Source organism: Neoarius graeffei, chromosome 16 (genome assembly GCF_027579695.1).
Source record: "Neoarius graeffei isolate fNeoGra1 chromosome 16, fNeoGra1.pri, whole genome shotgun sequence".
Classification (NCBI taxonomy): domain Eukaryota; kingdom Metazoa; phylum Chordata; class Actinopteri; order Siluriformes; family Ariidae; genus Neoarius; species Neoarius graeffei.
In genome coordinates, this window is record NC_083584.1 from 42827965 (window position 1) to 42841296 (window position 13332).

Sequence of the window (13332 nt, forward strand, 5' to 3'; positions counted from 1 at the left end):
TGCAGCCCACATATTAAATCCCCAAATAATATGATGGTACCAGCATGCTTGGTTAAATATTCAATGCATGTCCCATAATGCATCACTGGAGATGCTTTGCCTTTGAAGCGAGCATTAGTGTTGTGCAATCACTTCAAACAGCATTCAGTAAAACCTCACTTGGAGACCTCAAAGGTTCCTCCCCTCCCAGCCCAGCTCAGCCTGGTGATGACAGGTGAACCTGAGAGGTATACACATGCAAGAGCTCCGGAGTGGATAATGTTTTTTCCCCTTCCATTTTCCCTCTCTGCTGCTCAGGCACTGTACAACAGCAGCAGACTCCTGAATGTTCACTGTCTTACTTTAGTGTCTTTGTGCTCTTAGTAAGGAGTGCAGGCAGACACTCTTGCTCTGGCTTCAGCCTTATCATTCCTACTTGTCATTGTCTTCTTACAGAATAACAAAATAACAATGTTTTTCTGACTGATCATCTTTATCTATCTCTTCCAGGGTTCACTGAATGGTTTGATGATTATGAAAATAATGTAAATCATATGCTTTGACCATCAGATCTCAACCAAGTTGAACATTTATGGGACATTTTGGGCTGACAATACTTTAGTTTAGACCATACACCCACCACCATCATCAAAACACCAACTGTGGGAATATCATCCCTCCAGTAGACTACAGTTCCTGAAAACTAGTTCTAGCACAATGTGCTGACCCAAAGACCCATGATAGCCTCAGATTCCTGTTCTTGGCTGACAGGAGTAGAACCTGATGTGGTCTTCTGCTGTTGGAGCCCATCCACCTTAAGGTTCGAGGTTTTGTGCATGCTGAGATGCTTTTCTGTTCACCACGGTTGAAACCGGAGCACCTGGAGGAAACCCACGCAAACACAGAACATGCAAACTCCACACAGAAAAGCCCTCGTCGGCCACTTGGCTCAAACCCAGAACCTTCTTGCTGTGAGGCGACAGTGCTAACCACTACACCGCTGTGGCATGATTATATGAGTTACTATATCCTTCCTGGCAGCTTGAACCAGTCTGTCCATTGTCTTCTGACCTCTCTTATCAACAAGGTGTTTCCACCCACAGAACTGTGGCTCACTCAATGTTTGTTACAACATTTTGGGCAAACTCTAGTTTATGAGTTTATAATTATGAGTCTAGATTATGTCCATCCATTATCCGTAACCACTTATTCTGCGTAGGGTCACAGGCAAGCTGGAGCCTATCCCAGCTGACTACGGGCGAAAGGCGGGGTACACCCTGAACAAGTCGCCAGGTCATCGCAGGGCTGACACATAGAGACACACAACCATTCACACTCACACCTACGGTCAATTTAGAGTCACCAGTTAACCTAACCTGCATGTCTTTGGACTGTGGGGGAAACCGGAGCACCCGGAGGAAACCCACGCAGACATGGGGAGAACATGCAAACTCCACACAGAATGGCCCTCACCGGCCACTGGGCTTGAACCCAGAACCCTCTTGCTGTGAGGCGACAGTGCTAACCATTACACCACTGTGCCACCTGTCTAGATTATGAGTGAAAATCCCAGTGAAAAACCACTACACCACCATGCTGATAGATAGATAGATAGATAGATAGATAGATAGATAGATAGATAGATAGATAGATAGATAGATAGATAGATAGATAGATAGATAGATAGAATCTGTGATAAAGGATAGATTGAAATAGTTCAAAACGCAGTGTATTTCATAAAGTTCCCATTTCTGAAGAAACAGGATGTCCTTTATCAGCTGTGCAAGCAACACACACACACACAAAACGTCAGCCGACATTGTTCTAGCATCTACTCTTTCGAGGTTTAATCTTTAGACTGCTGCTTAAGGACATGAATATTTATTTACTGCTAATAAAATCTGTGATATGGCCACCACTATCGAAATGCCTGATTGAAGAATCCCACTGCACAGATCTAACTGCCTCAAGTCCTAATTGCTACAAAAACAACTGAGTCCTGAACGTAGCTTGAGCCTCCTTTGATTAACTTTCAGGACAACTGCTTTCTCTCACAACAGGGACAAAATAACAGTTACACACACACACACACACACACACACACCTACCTTTCAACATCCTAATAACAAGATGCAGCAATCAAATAAACACAAGGAATTTTTACAGCTGATTGGAACACAGAAGCTCTGTAAACTTGTAATGGGGAGGACAAAATCAGCTGTGGGTTGCTGTGAAATTAGGGCTTGTGTTTGTCGGAGTTGTTTGGCTTGGTGATTAATTGAACCCAGAAATGTCAGAGATAAAGGATAGCAAGTCATGTGTCCCTTTGAATGCTAAGCCTGCTGCTAATGTGTATGTTTCATTCTCCTCTGTCTTCAAACACTTTTCACTGTATAGTATAAAACAGATGGAGCAGTGGTGCATTGGGTAGTGTTACTGCCTCACAGCTCTAAAATCACTGCTTTGATCCTGAGCTCTGTGTGAAATTTTGAATGTTCTCCCTGTGTCTGTGTGGGTTTCCTCTGGGTTCTCAAGTTTCCTCCCTCCTTCTAAAACATCTTAGAATGTGAACTGATGACTCTAATGCCGCTTTTCCACTACAAACGCGGCTGAGCCGTGCCGTGCCGAGTCGAGCTGAGTCGAGCTGAGCGGGGCTGTTGGAGTTGCATTTCGACTACAACCGCGCTGAACCGTGCTGGCTGGAAGTGGGTGGACACATTGGGTGGAGTTAGCGAAAGTGGGTGGACGTCATGTGATGCCGTTAAGCAGCGCAAACAGTGACATCAGTGACAGTGGCGGAACAAGTCAGAGCCGGGCCGGGGGCGGGGCAAATGACCGGGCCCTTTATTAAAGCTTATCATAACATCATTTTAGGCTACACAATGTCCGCAACTGCGGTGTTTACCAATTTCAACACTACCGGGTGCAACTATGTTATTTAGTACATCAAGTCCTTCAAACGAACATGTAACTCAGAAACAAAAAACATTAGGATACTGTACATGGCTCATAATAAAACATCAATAGCCTATACTGCGCACATTATTTGAAGGGCATACGAATGAGCGCTCAGAGTGGTGACAGGAAGAGTCAGAAATAAAAGGAGGGCGGTGCGAACCTCACTGAATGCACTGTGTTTACCAATTTCAACACTCCGGGGTGCAACTATGTTATTTTGTACATTAAGTCCTTCAAACGAACATGTAACTCAGAAACAAAAAAACATTAGGCGACATACTGTACATGGCTCATAATAAAACATCAATAGCCTACTGCGCGCATTATTTGAAGGGCATACGACGAGTCTTGCGCTCCGCGAACTCGTCCACGATGCTCTGTATGTCACTGATTCAGTGAGCTTTTAAGCGGTAGTCTCACGACCCGGATAGTAAACAATAAACATGGAGGACATGGAGTCGTTAGTGTTGCTGGTCTTGGTGCTGTGGCTTGTTGACAACGCGGACAGATACTGGCAAGAGCGTATAGATGAGGCGAGGCGCATAAGGCTTCAGAAATTCTCGTAATTCGAAATTCTCCTTCTTCCGGGTTTGCGGTGTTTACAGATCCCAGCGCGCTCGCGGGGCGTGTGTGGGCATGTGAGGACACGCCTCCTCACCAATCAGTGCACAGGGGAGTGTCTGCTCACGCCCCCAACCTCAGTCGGCACGGTTTGGCTCGCTTCAGCCCCACTCCAAAACCGTGCGAGTTTTAGGGGCTAAGCAGGGCTGAAACGAGCTGAGTCGTGCTGGTTTTTGGTAGTCGAAATGCGAGCCGTGTCGGGCTGAAGTGAGCTGAAGCGAGCTGAAGTGAGCTGAAAAAGGGTAGTGGAAAAGGGCCATAAATTGCCCCTAGGGATGCATGTGTGTGTGCAATGCCCTGTGATAGACTTGTGTCTCATCCAGGGTGTATTTCCATTTCCAGCCTTGCACCCAGAGTTCCTGGGATATGATCCGGATCCATCACAGCCCTGACCAGGAAATAACACCAGTGGCGGCTCCAGAGGTTTTTCCTTAGGGTGGCAAAGGAGGGGCATAGGTTCCAGGAGGGGGGCATAGGTTGTCAATGCAGCAGTTTATGCAAATAGTAGAAATCATTTTTACTTATGCTCAAGAAAGACTCACAATCAAGTCATCTTGTCAAATATGTATTGAGCTATTGTACCATCAAGGAAAACGGATTCAACCATCTAAACCATCTTTTCTGAAAGTATATTCCCAAGCAATGAATGGAACTATTCTGCCCTAGCGATGTATCAAAAAATAGACAGATAGCGAACGGTTTAGATTGTGGAGCTTTACTGAAGACTTCAAACTTATACAGATGCGTTCATCCTCGATTTCCATAAAAATAAACAAATTAAGTATATCACTAAACTGAATAGCACACAGGCGAAAACGCGAGCTAGGCTGACCTGCTAGTAATGCTAACACACAACACACAAGTTGTTTACTTTCTAAAGCCTATCACTTTACAAAACTATTAGCTTTCATTTCGTTGCCTAGCATACACAGAAAGTAAAACATAACTTACAGGTATAGCTACTATCATGGGACAGATAGCTAACTAAAGCTTCTATGCTAGCGGAGCAAGACTAGCGTGATAGTCTAGTTGCTGACCGACCAATATAAAAAATATTGATAATAAAGATAGCTGGGCTAAAAGAATAATTGAGTACCAAAATGCATTTAACATAGAAAGGACAAGACTGTGTTCTATAAGGTGAAAACAATTTGACCAAACTCTTTGCTTCAGCACGTTGCCTCATCAGAAGTCGAGCATTCAGAAGAATCATAACAGAAGAACGTCTCTCTTTAGGTGAAACCATTTCAAAATTCCGGGAGTGGGGTGGGGTGTGAAATAACGTAAATAACGGTAGGTAGAGATGAGATGGGGATTTAGTATCTCTGTAGATAAATAATTGAATTTCAAAAATGTGTTTTAATAAATAATTATTTTTAAAATAGGGGGGCAACTGGGGTGGCAAGACATATTTTTACAGTGGCAAGTGCCACCTTTTGCCACCCCTTAAAACCGCGCCTGAATAATATTTACTGAAAATGAATGAAAATATAGTATAAATCTGCTTTGCTTAAAGACACTATATTGTTGTTATTATATATACTATATGACAGCATAAATATACTCATAAAATCTCTGTATTAAGTGCAATAGTATCACTGAATGATGATACCAAAGTGGTATACTGCATTGTTTCCCACAAACAGTACAACTCTAGACTTTGAAGTTCTAGCATGACTCATATCTCAAGTTCAACTGAGGCCCAAATCACATCACATAGTATTTCATATAATTTTCACTCACAAGGTTTGCAATTTAATTAAAATGACTCAGTACACATGGTGGGTTCCAAGGATCTTAATCACTACAAATTTTAATTTCCAGAGAGGCCACAGGAGAAATCCTGGATTAAAATGAAGCCTTAATATCATGTCATGGCAAAGATATGGCCATGAATTCCACTGGAACTTTAAGGTCAAATGAAATGCATTTTCAAACTTATCAAGTGTAACTAAGTTGACATATTGGCATTCATTACTAATGTGCTTTTAATCAAAATCAAAAATGATTTAGTGGCAAAGTGAGACACTTGTCATTTCTATAAATTGAGATTGTTTTCAGAGAGAGGAGTATTATTAATCTTTTCCTCAAAGCAATTTAAGCCTTGAAGTTTGGAACATGCAGTAAGATACTCACACAGCAATAAGAGCTTTTTAATTCTGCATCAGAGATTGGAAGACATCCCATTCCACCTAGTCTCATTTAAACAGAGCAAATATGAAAGCATACATGACTTTTCATAATATGCATGGATTAGCATGATATTGTGATAATTCTTTGTTTTCTGCAAAATGAAACGGTCATGGTACAGTGGTACAGTGGTTAGCACTGTCATCTCACAGCAAGCAGGTTCTGGGTTCGAACCTGTTGGCCAACTGGAGCCTTTCTGTGAGGAGTTTGCATGTTCTTCTTGTGCCTGTGTGGGTTTCCTCCGACAGTCCAAAGACATGCGCATTAGGTCAACTGACTATTCTAAATTGCCCATAGGTGTGCTTTTGAGTGCAAATGGCTATCTGTCTCTCTGTGTTAGCCCTGAGATAGACTAGTAACCTGTATGGACCCTTTTCACGTGACGTCACGACAAACACGGCCGCCATTTTGGACGTGTACTGCCAGTAGTTTACCACAGCCAACACTGAGGAACGGCAGCAAAGAAAGTTTTTATTTTCAGCAAGACTTCCATCATGCCACTATATTGTTGTGCACCTGGATGTAGTAACCATCAACAAACAAGGCAAGGTTTATCATTTTATCGGATCCCGACGGAGAAGATGGATAGCGGCCATTAACAGGAAAGATTGGCAGCCCTCGGCATACCAACGCTTGTGTAGTGACCACTTTGTTGGAGGTAAGACGAATAAAATTAGCCAGAAAAGGCATTACATTGCTGTTAACATTCTGTGGCGGCGAGTGTGTAACCAAATAGGTTAAAATAACCCATTGTAACCTCTTTGTTCTTCTGTAGTAGCTATTGTTGACTAGCTAATGTCAACAAGTAGCTGGTATGTTACTGTAGCAATGTTTACGTTCAGTCATTTGGATGACTGTTAAAACCTTTCAGTCTCAAGTTTTTCCTTTACTGTATTTACTAGTTTACTGTAATTATGATCCGGCAGCTATTTACACCGGATCCAGTATAAATAGCTGCCGGAGCCAACGTCCGAGGTTCCGGAGCGCGCTCCGGCTTGCTCTCCCTCAAATTAAGCAGCGCGCGCCGGCTTGCTCCCGGAGTGTTCTGGCCGAGGTTGCCCTCAAATTAAGCAGCGCGCGCCGGCTTGCTCCCGGAGTGCTCTGGCCGAGGTTCCCCTCAAATTAAGCAGCGTGCTCCGGCTTGCTCCGGAGCAAGCCGGAGCGCGCTCCGTAACCTCGGCTGGAGCACTCCTGGAGCAAGCCGAAGCGCGCTCTGGAACCTCGGCCGGAGCACTCCTGGAGCAAGCCGGTGCGCGCTGCTTAATTTGAGGGCAACCTCGGCCGGAACACTCCGGGAGCAAGCCGGCGCGCGCTGCTTAATTTGAGGGAGAGCAAGCCGGAGCGCGCTCCGGAACCTCGGACGTTGGCTCCGGCAGCTATTTATACTGGATCCGGTGTAAATAGCTGCCGGATCATAATGCAATTTGCAAATACCTCTCCCTCTGCTCGCCCTGTAAATGCCCTACGTCGCTGGATAGTGAAGGTGTTTTCTGCATCTCGCTCCTTTTTCTTTTATGTTTTTCGTTTGTCGCCTTCCTCGCATTCAAACTGATTCGAGCCGAAGTCCACTACATGTCCAAAATGGCGGTCACGTTTACGAAGGTCATGTGACTGAAAAGGGTCTATAGAGATCTTGCATGTGACGTCACAGCCTATCCAGATTGTAACAGATGCCATCTTGTCGGTCAAACGCCATATTTCCGCCTTCTACTTCTACTTCTGGTTCTACTTCTGCTTCTACTTCTACCTTTTCTTCTGGAAAACCCTACTATATACAATTCTACTACAACGGCTGCGGCTACAAGCTCTCCCTACCTGTGCACGTTTTTTATGTTTTTTGTGTGTATTTTTGCGTGTTGTTCGTCTGTACTGGACTTCAATATCCACTACAACCGTATGGACTTACTGGACATTGGTTTCCAGCAGAAAATGATGGTTTGTAGCGATTTCCATCGCATGCACAACATTCTGGACGAGATAGCGAGACCAGCGGGGTCTCCGTGGATTGTTATCGGGTCTGGCAGGCGAAGGAGGCGGCGTCGGGAGAGGAAGCAAAAGCGAGGCTGCAGGCAGAGCCGGCCTGTTGACTAAGCTCAGAAAACAGCCACTCAAATCTCCACTGCCAAGCCTCTACCTCTCTAACGCCAGATCCATGGTAAACAAGACGGACAATTTGGAATTACAGCTGGAATTACCTTATTCTATTCTATTCTAAAATCGGCTGGTCAGTGCTATACTAGACACTACTGATGTATCTAGTATCAGTACTAGTAATACTTAAGTGACTTACCCGTCCAATGAGGATTGTTATTTTCTTGTTTACAAGATGCCACATCTGAGGGCGGCTGACAAATCCTGAATTTCTGTAAAGATAACTGCCCAGAGATTTATAAGCACGCAGTGCTTCACCACTGAACAGCGAGGGAAAGTTAATGAGGTAATTATACACGTCTGGGTATTCCACCTCTGGCAGTTCCATATCCACTGACATGGTCATGAAAACTACGTCCGGTAAGCCATAAGGGTCACTAATCTGTAGGTTGTTTATTTTAGACATGTATCTAATTATCTGTTCATTAGAAAAATGAGCCGTGTAGTCCGTCGGTTGAAATTGATCCATTTTGTACACAAGTGCAGCAGTATTCAGCGGTGTTTTTTACTGACAATATGGCGGCTGTGTACTTTCCGGTCACGTGACTGCAAGATCTCTATAGGACAGGGGTGTCAAACCTGATCCATAAAGGGCCTTGTGGCTGCAGGTTTTCATTCCAGCCATGCAGCAGCACACCTGACTTGGCTCATTCAATCAACTGAACTGTCTTCACACAGTCAAATACTTGCAGCCACACCCACCCTTGATTAAAGGGTGAGTGTGTCAGTTGATTGAATAAGCCAAATCAGGGTGCTGCTGCATGGCTGGAATGAAAACCTGCAGCCACACGGCCCTTTATGGATCAGGTTTGACACCCCTGCTATAGGATGTACCCCACCTCTCGCCCATAGTCAGCTGGGATTGGCTTCAGCTTACCTGCGACCTGCAATTGTTAAACTGTATAAAAAAGGGATGGATGGATCACTGGTGCCACTCTCTGATAGATGAAATACCATAAATAAAAGCCTCTCAAAAGCACTGAGTACCATTCGGCTACACAAACATTATCTTCTACTTCCAGTTCCCAGCAATTATTTTGTACACTATATGGCCAAATGTGGGCGGCACGGTGGTGTAGTGGTTAGCACTGTCACCTCACAGCAAGAGGGTTCTGGGTTCGAGCCCCGTGGCTGATGGGAGCCTTTCTGTGTGGAGTTTGCATGTTCTCCCCATGTCTGCACGGGTTTCCTCCGGGTGCTCCGGTTTCCCCCACAGTCCAAAGACATGCAGGTTAGGCTAATTGGTGGCTCTAAATTGACCATAGGTGTGAATGAGAGTGTGAATGGTTGTCTGTGTCTATGTGTCAGCCTGCAATGACCTGGCGACTTGTCCAGGGTGTACCCCGCCTCTTGCCCATAGTCAGCTGGGATAGGCTCCAGCTTGCCTGCAGCCCTGTACAGGATAAGTGGCTACAGATTATGGATGGATGGCCAAATGTTTGTGTAAATCTGACAATCACGCCCAAAATTCTTCTCAAAACTGTTACCCCAAAAATTGGAATCAAAGAATGGTCTAGAATGTCTTTGTACGCTGTAGCATTACAGTTTCCCTTCCCTGGAACTAAGAGGCCCAAACCTGTTCCAGAATAACAATGCCTCTGTGCACAATGCAAGCTCCATGAAGACATGGTTTGGCAAGTTTGGTGTGGAAGAACTTGAAGGTTCCGAACAGAGCCCTGACCTCAACCCCACTGAACACCTTAATGATGAACTGGAAGACCAACAACCAAAATATAGTGGAAAGCATTCCCAGAAGAGTGGAGATTATTACAAGGGCAAAAGGAACTAAACCTGGAATGGGATGTTCAACAAGCACATATGGATATGATCGTCAGGTGTACACAAACTTTTGGCCATACTGTGTATCTGTGTCAAGATTCACAGACGTTCTCTCATGTGTAACATTTTCAGAGTCAAAGGAACTCTGTTGATTTAAGAGAGAGCCTCAACTTCAACAGAACCCCAACAGGTTACCTTCGAAAGACTTTGATATTAATCATCGTCTCAGAGCACATTCAGTGAAACATAATATACAGCATCTCACTGACAAAATGGCAGTGCATGATTCATGTGTAATTATAATGTTCCTTTTCTGCATCAGCTTTCAAGCATGTCTCTGTCTTCCATGGGAGAGAAACTAAGACTGCAAATAGACCTGCACCCCTTACCCACTGGGACCAATTACTCTGGCATCAAGCCAGTTTGTGCAAGGAGCATGTTATTTCTAATCACCTGTCAAAACTTTCATCAATGCTCATGTGAACACTTTGGAATTATCGCAAGTCCAGAGAAGATGTGTGCAATTAAGAGTGCTAACAGTGCTACCAAAGAAAGTATAGTGTGTACCAGCTTTTTGATCCGAGAGCCTCCCTAAGGGTACACTGAGAACATGAATCTGCTGAATTGATTAGCCCATTAAATGCAATGAGTATGCAGAGTCTCTGGGGAGAATTTTTAGCAGCTGTTATTTCCTTCAGCGCAGACGCCTTCACCTTGTTGTTCACTGTTAACTACTGACTCTCTGTACAGCTTCTACAGGTGGATAATTTATGAAAATATGTCGCAGTAGGCTTGCATTGTAGACAGGAAGTTGATGTAATTCAAAAATATCCTGAAATAAGCAGGCTATACTTCCCACACATTCACGGTGGAAAGTGGAGAGTTGGCAATTACCCTTTCAGACTCGTACAGAAAAGTCACATGGACGTCAGCAACCTAGGCTACATCCACACGACAACGGCAACGAGATTTTATTAAAAAATATATCGCGTCCACATGGGCAACGGATCAGTAAAATATCAGGTACATATGGCAATGCAACGCTTGCTGAAAACAATGCAATACACATGCCACACCTCTACGTGCGCTGTAAGACGGTCCCATCGGAGACACCAGAACAATAGAAGAAGTAGGACGCATGCGCATAAACCCCTTCTTCTACCCGGCGTGAAGCACTCACAGGAACAAGCACACAACAACAAGAAGAAGATGGCTGCGACTACGCGAGGAAATCGTGCCTTCTGTGTGTACAAATTAGTTTTATTATTGTGCATAGTTTTATATAACTTAATTTTCTTATTGTATGTGAACATTTTGAAAAGCATTTCTATATAATTTATATAACTTTTTATATTGTGTGTGAACATTTTGAAAAGCAGTTTTATCCAATAAAAAAGAAATTCAAGAAATGGTTCAGTTACTTGTTTATTTAAAAGAAAAGCTGTATACAAAAGTGAATGCAATGCAGTGGTTCATACAAAACAGCGAGAGTGCTGCTTGTTCTAGTCATGTGGTTGTGACGTCATCGTAAACAAATCCGTTCTACTCATCCAGACGACTTCGCAATGGCGCCATTGCCAGATTTTTCCACTCTGGAACCCGTTCTCGTTTTGGGGCACCCAAAACGCCGGTGCCGTGTGGACGCCAGGCCGAAATGATAAACAATTTTATCAGATTTACCTGAATCCGTTGCCGTGTGGACAGCCTCCTAGTCTCACTGAAAAAAAAAAAATGTTCAGTGCTACAACTTCTAGTTTGCATGTTCTCCCTGTGCCTGTGTGGGTTTCCTCCAGGCGATCCAGTTTCCTCTTACAGTCCAAAGACATGCGGATTAGGTCAACTAACTACTCTAAATTGCCCATCAGTGTGAATGTGAATGGTTGGTTGTCTTTGGCCCTGTCCACACGGCAATGGATTCAGGTGACTCCGATACAATTGCTTATCATTTAGGCCTGGCGTCCACACGGCACCGGCATTTTGGGTGCCCAAAACGCAATCTTTTTGAGAACGGGTTCCAGAGTGGAAAGATCTGGCAACGTTGCCGTTGTGAAGTCGTCTGGATGAGTAGAACGGATTTGTTTACGATGACGTCACAACCACATGACTGTGAGTGCTTCACGCCGGGTAGAAGTGTAACGAACTCGATGCGAGTTGTCAACAAATCCTATAACTTGGTTCATGAAATGCGCTTACAAAATATTTTCACTGTGAATATTTATTGTGTAATGGTGCAAAGTGAGAGAGAGAGAGAGAGAGAGAGAGAGAGAGACTCTGCCCTTAGGGCAGAGTCAATCCCGCCAGCAAAAATAGGGAAAAAAAGGAGCGATCTCACCTCTTCAGATGTTGGTTTAAGTCCTAAAGTACATTCCTCAAAAAGGGCGTAGAAGAGCAAATTAATCCATCAACGTGTAGCATTCAATTTATTCCGGACCATTAAAGACGCCGCCTTCCGTGTAGAATCATACGTCATCCTCGCCGCCATATTGGATAGGTCAAAGCGGAGAATAAAGATTCATGTGCTGCGTTTAACTGTACCAACAGGTTTACCGTCCAAACGAGATCACATGGGATTACCTTTCACAGGTGAGAAACAACAAATTAATCCATCAACGTGTAGCATTCAATTTATTCCGGACCATTAAAGACGCCGCCTTCCGCGTAGAATCATACGTCATCCTCGCCGCCATATTGGATAGGTCAAAGCGGAGAATAAAGATTAGCTGCGTTTAACTGTACCAACAGGTTTGCCGTCCAAACGAGATCACATGGGATTACCTTTCACAGGTGAGACTGGAAAAATACTTTTCATTGTATTTGGTCATTATAATGTAATTTTACAAACAGATTTTCTTGACTTTGTGGCTAATATGAAGTCTCGCGCATAATAGTTTATGCGCATGCGTCCTTACTTCTTCTATTGTTCTGGTGTCTCCGAAGGGACCGTCTTACAGCGCCCCTAGAGGTGTGGCATGTGTATTGCATCGTTTTCAGCAAGTGTTGCGTTGCCATATGTACCTGATATTTTACTGATCGTTGCCCATTTGGACGCGATATATTTTTAAATAACATCTCGTTGCCGTTGTCGTGTGGATGTAGCCTAAATGCCCTAGACACACCAATGATGGATTGTCATCATCAGTGGTGCCCCTACGGCCCTTGCTGGCTATGGAAAGAAGAAGAGGAGTAGCAATCCATTACATGAAGGACTGGTGCTATGCAATGATTTAAAAAAATACAAGAAATCCAAATAGAGAAAAAGCTGCACATAAAGTCAGAGTGCTTGAAAAATGTCTTCCATTGAAAATTTCCAATGCAAATTCTTACCGTTAAGCTGATCCAATGCAAACTTGTGTAAACGGTGAGATAGTTTGAAGAGGAGCAGATTTAGTCATTTCAAATCATTGTACTATACTTAACAAAGATGGCAGACATCCTTGTTCAGTCATGTTGGTTTAAGCTGCTTCCCTGCATAAAAACATCAAGCTATAGTAAATAACATGGAGCTGGTAGATATAACATGGCAGTTAAGCTTGGTAAATGGTGAATTTGACAGGAAGTGGTAAACCCAGTCTGTGTTAAATATAGACCTGTCTGATTTCCCCTTCCAGACTTCCATCTATCCATCCTCTATAAGTGTTCTATGTTGTTTAGTGT